The following is a 10,354-nucleotide window of genomic DNA, read 5'->3' as shown; positions in this document are numbered from 1 at the left end:
TATTATTTAATCTTTCCAGATCTTTTCAAATCTTACAAAATCTTATACTAAATCTTTTATCTTTTCAAATTTTCTCTCATCGTTATCAAAATTTATATAAAATCTTACATAATTTTTCAAATCTTTCCTCCAATTTTTGTTTCACAATTATCTAAATGGTTTTCGTTTTAAAATTTTGGAAAGTATCAAATTTTACGAAAAAGAAGAAGAAGAAAGTAAAATTTGAAAAATATATAGAATTTCGATGTTAATCATGTATGAGATTACATTGAGAAAGCCACAAATATATAAAATCTAGATGCTATTTTGTTCGGAATGAATAAGGAGATCCACATAATTTTTTCAAATATTATGCGATCTTTCTAGATCTTATATCAGCTCTTACCTCTTCTCAAATTTTCTTCGGCAATATTTTCCAATCTTATATTATCTTGTAAATCTTAGGCCCAATTTATATTTTCATAAATTTCCAAATTGATTTACCAATCATCTAAATAGATTTATCAATGGGTTGTTTTTAAATATAGAAAAATAAATCGAATTATTTATAAAATATGTCAAAATTTTAGAATTATCAATATAGACGTTGATAGACACTGATTGCTATATCTAAATAGAATTATCAATAAGTGTCTATAAAACTTAAAAAGGGTTAATTTTTAACAATTTTCCAAGAAAATTGCACAACAGGAATAAGAACGAGTCTAGAATGGATTTTTTGTCCCCTCCCACCTCTCCATTACATTCTTCATCCTCGTAAGAAATTTCTGTAGAGAATTTGCGGGGATCAGATTTCTTGTAGATAAATTTTTTCCCTTTCAATTTTAAAAAAGAGATCAACTAATTTAAATCATTATTATGGAAAAGTTGTAATTAAATAGTTAAATTTCTTGTTATTTGTTTCATATGATTACTTCCACATAGACAATTAGAATTTAAAGAAAAATTATTCAATTTTTCTATTAGAAGAAAATAATTACCTACAGAATTATTCCAATATATAATTTAAATTTAGAATTCAAACATATTGAGTTCTTTTACGCTTATTCAAAAATATTCATTATTTTAACCATTAAACAATAAAATTCGAAATTTATATATAACATTGTATATAATAATAAGTATAATATATATATATGTATATATATATATATATAAAGGCTNTATAAAGGCTAACGGGTAAGGACGATTCCTGTCGTTTTAGCTTTCATGGAATTTTGCCCTACTCCCTCCTCTACTTAGTTGATACAAAATATGTGTTAATGACTGACCAATCTTTTTTTTTTTTTTTTTTCCATGTTGTATTTCAAAATTGAGGATAAAAAAAATGGCCAAAAAGTCCAATTTTTCATTGTTTAAGATATATTTTTTTAAATAAATTATTTATATGGTCAATTCAAGCATGACTCAACTAATTAAACTTATACCTTCCATCAAAATATTAAACTGATAAATTTATTCAATTCATAAATTAAAAAATAGCTTCAGTTACCGTTGGTAGAATGTTGGCATGCCATATTTATTAGCTTGTTATATTTTTTGTTACATTAGATCATTGAACAAAAAAAATTATTATCTAATAAACATTAGATTAATTTCTCCGAAAAGAAAAAAATATCAGATCAAGTGTGTTCGAAATCCCATTATAACAAGCATATTATGTTCAACTAAAATGTTGGTTGTATATGTATCGATAAAGTGGCTTCACCTTTATAATTAGTGCTTTTCGTCGTATCAATTTACTCTCCTTTTTATTTGGTATAAGGAGTTCTTAGGCCCCATAGCTAAAAATCATCAATTTCATGATTTCTTAGCTTCTTAAATGGTGGGTAACATGATTAAATAACTCTAGCCTTTGCCCATATACTCTCAAATTTTGGGTATAGTAATCTATAGATGTAAACAATTAGAAGAAATAAATAAGTTGTTGGGAAAATTAACCAACTTATGGTATTAGAGCGAATAATAATTATAAAGAATTTCAAAATTCCCAAAAATACAACTTTCCACAAAATAGTCATGTTGTGATACATTGACGAAAATTTTTAGTACTCTTGTAATACTTGTTGGAAATCTCTACAGTCAAACATTGAATAAAAAAGACACGAATTCTAAAGCCAAACAATTAAACATCAAAATATTCAATAAAAAATAGCTTGTAATTTTTGGGTTGAGGCACGTTGACGTTGTCTTTAGAGAAGACGTGCCCTCATTTGCACTGTGTAATTTGGCACCCACTCTTAGGATACAACACCTTCAAGAATGCTTGTGTGCAACGAAGCGATCTTATGAACTTCTTTGGATTCATAGCCAACAAACCTTTGAAATCGTACATAGAAATTAGAGTAATTTTGTAAGTGTCTCTCAAAAGCTATACCTTTTTACAGAATGAGGAAGACGATAAAAAAGCCCTAACCACCTCCACGTGAAGTTAAAGACTCCTTAAAAAGGATGTGAAATCGATTTTTTCTCACCCCTTAAAGTTTTTTAAATAACACACAATTAAATGATTTGAATAAAAATAAAATACAATAAAATATAAAAATCAATTAAATTATCCAACAATCCCCCACATAATTAATGATTTTCAAAATATCTCAAATTTTTCCTTGAAAGGAAACAAGAAAATGTGAGCATTTTTACTATGCAATAAATGTAGGTGCTTTTCGAGTTTGAACCTCCACTTGGTGAAAATAAGTATCCATTTGAGTAGCCATAGTGAACATAGTCTTAAACTAGATCTTCAAATCAAACTTCCACTTACCCCACACATAACACAAGCCAATTTAGAAGTCTTGTTTGGTTTTGCGCTTTAAATGGCCATGCACATATATCCTGTTTTAATGAGTGTTTTAAAGGAGTTGTGCAACTTCCTATTGTAGCGATTTTACTACAACACCTACATAGCTTCTCCAAGGGGTGTTTGTGACCAACACCCAATATAATGAATGCCTCGGTTTCATTTAGAACTTAACTTTCCTAATCCTCACATTATGAGCTTTACCTCCTTAGGAATGGGATAAAAATTATTTTACTTACTAGTGCTCTCATAGTCACACTCCAATTTCATTGTTACTCATTAACCCCTTTCATGGGATCTCCAATCTTTGAGGTTAGGTGTCCATTGTGGTGACTATATTATGGATTTTAGTCCTATTCCTCTTTTAGAAATTTGTTTACGCGATAAGCCTTTAGTGAAAAGATTCGCTAGGTTCTCTTTAGACTTGACAAAATGAAGATAGATCATACCAATAAGTGCTTAATAGAATTATGTCTAGTTCTCATATGCCTACTTTTTCCATTATATATTTTATTACAAGCCCTAACTAAAGTAGCTTGACTATCACGGTGTAAAGGCACAACACAATTAGCATTTAAGAAAATAGGAATATAAGCAATTAGAGATCTTGACCATTCTATCTTCTTACTAGTTACATCTAAGGCAATAAATTTAGCTTCCATAGTGGATCTAGAAATTAATGTTTGTTCATTAGATTTTCAAGATACAGCACCACCAGAACATACTCACTAGTTGTAGTTTCATCAAATTTAGCTATTTAGCATCATTGAAACCTTCTATTAATGAAGGAAATCCACTATAACAAATAGCATGATTAGATGTACCCTTAAAGATATCTATACAATATTTGAATTGTACATCAATGATAGCTATTTGAATTGTAAGTATATCTACTTAATTGATTCACATCATTTGTAATGTCACGCCTTAGCAAGATACATTAATGAATCAATTATTTGAGAATACATATGATGTGAAATTGGTTCTCCTATATTCTTTTTTAAGTTCAAATTTAGATCAAAGGAGTAGAAATAGGACTCAAATCAAAATAGCCAAATTTTTCCAAAAAATATTCTCCACAATGTGATTGAGTCAACACAAATTCATTATCCATTTTAATCAATTTAATCCTAAAATAACATTAGCAGTATGCAAATCTTTTATATCAAAATAATTTGATAATTTTTTTTATTTCATTAATAATTTTCATGTTAGTACCAAAGATTAGGATGTTATCCACATACAAGCATAAGATAACACATGCAGAAATTATGACACTATCAAATTTTTCATGTCATTGTTTAGGGGTCTGTTTCAAACCATAAAGGGACTTAACCAGTTTACACATTTTATTTTCTAGTTTGGTTTTATAAACCCCTTAGGCGGTGTAATCTCTTTTTTTAATTCACTGTTTAAGAAATTTGTCTTAATGTCTATATGGTGAATTTCTAATTTAAGAATAGAAGCAATGGTAATTAAACAAGAGTACGTTTCAAAAAAGTTCCAAGTATGATTAGACAAAATTGATTCCATCTCACTATCTTTTCAAGAGTGTGAATCAACTGATTTTGGGGCCATTTTCAACTAAATATATGTAAAAGTCATCCAAAATTTTTTATTGATTCTATTTCTTTTACTCTTTCTTAATTCTAATTGCTTTGAATTAGGAGATATTTCTTTGTTATTAGAATTTTCACAAATTGTTTTTCATAAGAAAAATATTTTTAAAAAAAACTAAAATAATAATATTCCTTGTATAGCCAGCAACATTAGAATTTAGAACAAAAACCTATATGTAGCGTTGTTCAAAGGATATTCAACAAATATACTACTAATGGTTTTAAGTCCTAATTTTCTCTTTTTATCAAAAGAAATATTAACTTTAGCCAAGCATTCCCACATGTTAAGAAATTTAAGTCATGGATTTTATTTTTTCATATTCCATAATGGGTTCATTATAATTTTTGTAAAGAACCCTATTCAAAATTAAACAGGTAGAAAATAAAATTTCACCCAAAAATGAGTAGGAAGCCATGTATACTGCAAAACTCATTCATCTCACCGGAAATTCTCCACTTGTAAAGACCCTACTTTTCCTATAAAAGTATGAACGTAAACAGAGCCTTTACTACACACATGCTATGGAGGCCTGTAGGAAAACAACCATTCTAAATCACATTTCAGAACCTAAAGTTTGAAATACCTTACTTTAATCCAAAAAGTCAAATGGGATCCCCGTTTATAAAAGAAAACACCAAAATATCTGAAATATAGTCCCTCACTTAACAAAACATAAGTGGCCTTAAAAGAGATTTACACATCAAAACTTTAAGTTGAAGAAACACAAAAAACACTAGATTCATAAAGCGAAAAACACATTTTTTTTGTGAGTTTCTAGTCTCCCATGGCCGCTAGCAAATCTCCCATTATCGCCCTTGCTTTTACTTGAAAAAAAAAAATCATGAAAAGATTGAGTATTTAAAATACTCAATAAGTAACCCCACTACCAAGGTTAGGTTATGCAAACACATGTGCCATGGTACATGCTTTTCTAGTTGGACCTATTCCTTTCATCTAGCAAAAGTTAATTTCCTCTTTAAAGGCCTTGACATGGACAATTATCCTTCCTCTGTTCCTCTCCCAACATAGAATTATAGACATTGTCTAGAGACTGAGCCCAAACAATCGTATGTTGGCTCCAAGTTAGTGGAGTCGAGTCTTGCCTACAATATTCGGGGTTCCTCTATTCTTCTCCCAACGTAGAGATAATGCAGGCATTCTTTAGAGGTCGAGCCCAACTAACCATATGTTGGCTTCAAATTTTATGGGGTCGAACCTCGACTACAATATCTCGGATTCCTCTAGATGTATATCATTTTTTTCTCAAAGGGTAATTGTCATGAACATGGTTCTTAGTTTTCATGGAACATACAAATGCATGAGATCCTATATCCATTTTCATGCTTTCATGTAATGCACATACATAACCTCAATAATAAATAAATACAAAATTTCATGGTTCTTTTTCCTCCAAACTTTAAATCATGGTGTGTGCAATAGGTAAATCATCACATGTGAGGCAAGCAACTGGCCATACTGTATATGGTGTAAATCTCAAGATTCATAATAGAGTAAATAGTCAATGAAAAATTACCTACTCTAGGAGTGTCAATTGTGATGTCCTCCTAAGTAGCTCCGTGTCTAAGAAACGACCATTCAATTATGTCTCATATTCATTAGAAACTCAACACAAGAATTTATACCATTAAGGGCTATATACTTAAGCAAATCCTCATGTTATTCTTTATTCATATAATAATCGCATTTGGCCATTTGGATCATGCTATGAATAGATCTAGAAATATCTTTTAAAATGAGGTTCCTAAAGTCCTTTGCTAAAACCAACTTATAAAAGCCTTAATAATATAAATTCTACTTAAGCTCTACCTTCACCCATCAATTTAAGCTTTTGGGGTCAATTGGTGATTTAAGAAGATGTCAGAACAGGTTGCTTCAGGATGTCCTGGGTTCAAACCCCTGCAACATTATTTCCTCCCCAATTATAATATCCATTCCACTTGCTTGATACTTCAACACTCCCCAAGGTTTACTTTCACCCATCAACTTAAGTTTACTTTCACCCATCAACTTAAATTTTTGGGTCAATTGGTGATTTAAGATGGTACCAAAGTAGGTTGGTTCAGGAGATTCTGTGTTCAAGCCCCTACATTTTTGTTTCCTCATCAGTCAAATATATAACTAAATTTATATTTACTTACTACCTTAAGCTTTTTGGTCAATCGATGATTTAAGGGAAAAGCTCAATGAAGCAAGGTCTCTTTTCCCTCATACATACTAAGATCAAAATACTCCACTTTTTGTCATACTTGTCTTTGTTAAATCCAATGAACTTAAGGTACCTTGTCTCACTTTTCAAGGGAAACATAGTCTCTATAAAAGGATATATGACTAACTATAACCCTTTCACAATCTACAATTCAATTTTGAACTTCAAACTTTAGTAGGTAATTCTCACCAAGTTGACATTGCTCTCATTCAACTCCAAATATTCATCCCTTCTCTTGATATGGTCAATTAAACTTAAGTCTTTCCATGGCAACAAAGGCATAAACAAAGCCCAAGTAACTTCGAACTATATTGAATTAGATCTGACAATCTAAATTAAGATTTAATTAGTCCTTCGCCCTAAGAGTTAACATGACATAACTTTCCTTTTAAAGAATTTTTCAAGAAACAACTAACCTTTAAAAGTCTTTAACCTCTCAGAACCTCCTTTTCTCCATCCAACAACAATTTTAGTTTCATGTTTGACACATGCTTTACAATGGTACAAGTTACCTTAGGCACGCATACTTCCATTACTCAATCTATACTCGTATAGTACATCCTATATTGCACAATCTCTATATTAGCTTAAATGTGACCTTTTGCTTCCATTAGAAAACAACAATTTACCTTCCCTTCAAGGTGTAAGATCTTTAAATAGGAAAACTATTGGGTTGTATGTTCTAAAACTCGCAGCTTGTAATGTTAAACATATTCTATTATCAATAAAGATGTTATTGTAGTTTATCCAATAAACCTGTTGTTGAATATGTGAATTGCACCTGTAAAATCTAAATCCAATAAACTAAAGAACCATGGCTATTATATGAATACATGAAGTTTATGTGGAGACATAAGAGTGGATCAAGTTCAGTAAATAGCCAAAATAGTATATAGTATACGAATAAGGCTGGGTACTTTATTCTAGTAACACTATTAGATGCAGCTCACTCTGTAGTTGTTACAATTTATTGTAAAGTGCTACAAACGAAGTGATCGTGATTTGTTCATGTATTGACATGAGGAGTGGGGGCGTCATATGCAATGAGTTTGACTCTTACTTTATAACACTATTTACTGTTTAAGACTGACTATTTCAAAGCGATGACCTAGGTAACTTGACCTTAATCCTAAACTAACTATCAACTCCTGTTTATTCAGGATTATCCTTATATTTTCATGGGTGAGGGTTGGCTTAACGGCGTTAGTTCAATAAGTTTCCCATTTTAGGGGTAAGACTAGGTAGAAAGCTGGGGACATAGGGTGCAAGATGGAATTCACTTCTACCCGCTTTCAGGGATAGTAGAGAGGTTGTTCTCTTAAGTGCTGATTCTGGGTCTTGAATAATGGACCCCATCCTCTCATTGGCCTGAGAGAGACTCGGTTTAGTGATTGGATCACAAACCAATTGTTTATTAGAGGATCAGTGGGATTTAAGAAACAAGATGTAATCTCGGGGGTAACATAGCTTTTGACCCAATCGTTATTACGAACAACCTGTGAAGGGTTAACATTCTAATCATGATTATATCGAGTGGACATAATATATCTACAGTGCGGGGAGTGCAACTACTAGGCTTTAGTGAAGTGATCCAGTAGTTAACGAATGTTGGTTAATTAGGTTAAAGAGTTTAGTCGGTTAATCGCAGATCGTTGAAGCCCATGATTTGTAAGTCCATGAGGTCTCTCTACTAGTTCATATCGGACTAAGCCTTAGAACAGTGTGACGAACGAATTTGAAGTGTTCAAATTCAGTTTTTGGAGCAAAGCGTTAAATATATACGATATATTTAACCTAATATTTAATTGTGAATTAAACATAAAGAAAGAGAAAATAGGAGATATTTAAATACAATTTAAATATCAAGATTATAAATAGTGATTCATATAAATTGGGATAAGTGTTAGATTTAATATTAAATTAATTAAATTATTTAATATTAATTTAATTTGAAAATTGATTATTAGAATTAATTTTGAAATTAAATGGATTTAGTCAAAATTGCATTAAAAGTCAATTTATTGACTAGGTAAAAAATGCAATGGAAGTCAATTGTTGATTTTATATTTTTGAAAGTAAAAAATTCAAATTCATTAACTTTGGACTTTGAGAGTCAAACTTTGACCAAGTTAGTGGAAAGATCCAACATTTGTGAGTGGGAAATGCCAACTTTTGCATGGCTAAGTGTTGTATTTATTGAAGACACTTGTCCTACTAAATCCCACTTTTTGAGTTAGTGGATTTTTGAGTGACAAATTCTCATCAAACTCAAAGTTGCATGTTTGCATGTAATGGTCTTTAAAAAGGAGTGTTTAATGCTTTTGAAGAACTCTTGGCTATATAATGGGTTTAGATGAGATTATGTGATAATCTCATCCATTTTTCTCTCAAAGCTTTAACTTTTTCCTCTCTAAATTAGTCACTCACTGGATTCTCCCATCCCCTAAGGCCAGAGAATAGTCAGGAAGACTTTCGCGGTGGTCTACGAACCGTCCATGAAGAGATTGAAGTTGATTTGGAGAAGATTCAAAGACTACAAAGGTTGTATTCTTTTTCCACTTTTTCTTGTTTTATTGCATGCATGATTATCTTTATAGTTAATCTAATTAGAGTACTTTAGATTTATTTTTCGTCAGCAGTGCATGTGTTCATTCCTTAAAAAACCTGGCTAATCATTTCCAGGTTGGACAAGTTGGTATTAGAGCAATGTTTACGAAAAACCTGAGAATGTTATTAAGAATTAGCCAAGGTTTATGTAAAACCTAAGAAGCGTAAAGAAGAAAATTCTAGGACCCCTAAAGAACCAGGGTTTATATAAAACCCAAAAAGCACTAGGGAGACTTTAGGACAAATTTAATAAGATATGGAGTCACAGATTTGAGAAACGTGGAGAAGTTAGGATAAAATTAAAATCTGGGTGATAGAACTAAAGGTGGAAGTAGGAAATTCATCCCTAGAATAATGTACAAAGGATCATTTAAAGGTATTTCGAAATCTAGATCAACATCCAGAAGAATAAGTCAACCAAATAAATCTGTTAGGAAATACTACTCGAAACATCCTAAAGAATCGGTCACTAGTGATAATAGACGAGCCTGGTATCTAAATTTTAACAGGTATCATTGGGGTAATAAATGTCCTGATGAGATAAATACTTGTTATAATTGTGGAAAAGCAAGGCATTTTAAAAGAGAATACTCACAATTAGCGATTAGAGACGAAAGGACTACTTCCTAAACAACTATAGATGGAGGATAATCGAGTGGGTCAAAACAAAAGAGGGTAGTGGAATAGGCTCGACATCCAGAAAGACTATATGCCATGACCCGACCAGAGGAAGATGATGTCCTGGGGAATAAAGGTAAAACCCCATAAATATAAATAATTGAATATGTGTATCCAATAACCTTAATTTTGAGAATTTTTTAAGTTCTTGTTAATCCTTGGAATGTAAGGAAGTTATTTTGGAAATAATTGAAGGATCTCATACCGAGAGTTCAATGAGCGTGTTTGGATCGCTCCGATCTCACTGTGACTAAAATACAAATTATATACATTTAACACATACAGTTATGTAATTAAATCTAATTATCGACATGCGCAAAACAAGATAATTAACAGAGAAAGGGTTCCATACCAGTTGAAGACTATCTTCGAACTTCAAAACCCCAACACAGCGGATCCCTCCAATAGATCTACTAACACCC

Source organism: Benincasa hispida, chromosome 2, assembly GCF_009727055.1.
Source record: "Benincasa hispida cultivar B227 chromosome 2, ASM972705v1, whole genome shotgun sequence".
NCBI classification, from domain to species: domain Eukaryota; kingdom Viridiplantae; phylum Streptophyta; class Magnoliopsida; order Cucurbitales; family Cucurbitaceae; genus Benincasa; species Benincasa hispida.
This window is presented reverse-complemented; position numbering follows the sequence as displayed.